Consider the following 1756-nt stretch of genomic DNA (forward strand, 5'->3'; position numbering starts at 1 on the left):
CAGGCCCTGGAGGTAGGGCTGGCCCTCTCCCTGATGATGCAACTCGCGCAGATTTTGCGCGAGTGTGACTTGCACTGACAAAAGCAAAATGTTGTTCATGGCTGCGCCACATGTGTCTGCAGTAAGGTACTCGTGAGTAAGATGGCGAAGTGTGCATATCTGCATTTCATCTTGCATGGCATCGCACAGTGGATGTGTGAACAGTGTCTGGGGCACAAGCACCTACCAGCAAGTATGAGGCTCAGGACTGGTACTGCACATGAAGTGTTGAAAGGTGTAGATGGACTCAGGCTGAGTAAGGAGCTAGAAGGTGAGAAACAGGGCATGTCTGGTGAGGTGATGGAGAGCTCTCAGGCTGGCTTCAGCAATGAGGAGCATGGCCTGGTAGAGATAGAGAAGGGGTAGGCACTGCAAAGTCTTGACAATGTGTGAGGGAGTGAGGTTCACCTGACGACCCTAGTAAGGCCGTTGAATGTATTGCAACATTGGGTCGCTGTTGTGGGCGCCGCGCTCCGGGCTGTAATGTGCTCAACTACGTCCTTCCAGAGCCTTCTCAAATCCCGAGGCGCTGGCATTCGTCCCCCTTCAGGCTGGAAGGCACTCTAGTGACTCTCCACTGCCTTCAGCAAGGCATCAAGTGCGGAGGGTGAGAAGCAGAGAGATAGCTGCCGTCCTCTTTGCTCCTCCATTTTCGCACTCTGAAGACCCCGTGGAGATGGAACTGTGCGTGCGCGAACTTTTATTATCGCCCCCCCAGCTGTAGTGTGCAACGGCTGATTTAGCGCTACTGTCAGCTTTTCGACCGATTCTGACGAATTTCTGAGCGGAGGACACAAACCTTGTTCAAGGCGCTAAAATTACCACTCCGCCTGGTTACCACCCCAAATGAGGTGCTACCAATTTCTCCCCCGTAGTTTAGAATCCCACTGCATAATCCAAGAAACCAACACAACCAAAGGCAGGATAAGGTGTGGTTTATTACAAATTGCCTGCCTCCTAGATGAATAGTAATTAATAGAAGCATTTACCCTCCCAAAACCTGCTTGTAATGGTAAAAAACAACCATTTTATTCACTTTTGATTCTAAAATGGAACCCATGTGCCAGCTACTCCAAGGAAGCCCAAAAATCTCCATGTGTTTTTAGAGCAGATAATGTCGCTGTTTTGAAGTGGCAATGTCTGCATTCGATGTAAAACAGAGGTTCCTGGATTTCAAGCACTGTTTGCTGACATTGTGTTCATTCTGTAAATCACAGAGCAAAAGTCAAGTTTATAAACCTGTAACAATCTAGTTTCTACGCAATCCTGTTGTATAATGGCCTATTTTGGTAAAGGCATGAAATGCGTTTATCCCGATACCAATATGAGTGGCTGTGTTACGCTATATTTACAAATATTAATCTTGTCAAAGTTTGTTTAAAAACCTACTTCAAAGGGATTCGGTCAAATGGAGGAACTTTTTACAGCTCTGAAGAGAAGTTTATATCTGAGATCTGAAATTTGAGCCTAGAAATTACTGTTGGCAATATTAGCGGGCAAATGCTTAACGGATTTTTGTCCACTATTTTAGTGCATGTGATAACCTCATTTAAAATAGATGTGTTAATATCTGTGTTTAAATTTCAAACAATTGTGTTAAGCTATTTTCTGACTATTGTAATAATCACCTGTAATACTTTATATTCATTGCTATTGGGGAAGTGCTCAATGAGAGAAAGCATGTATGAGAGAGAAGGCTGCCTTTGCATGATATTGT

The sequence above is a fragment of the Pristiophorus japonicus genome, chromosome 1 (genome assembly GCF_044704955.1).
Source record: "Pristiophorus japonicus isolate sPriJap1 chromosome 1, sPriJap1.hap1, whole genome shotgun sequence".
Classification (NCBI taxonomy): Eukaryota; Metazoa; Chordata; class Chondrichthyes; family Pristiophoridae; genus Pristiophorus; species Pristiophorus japonicus.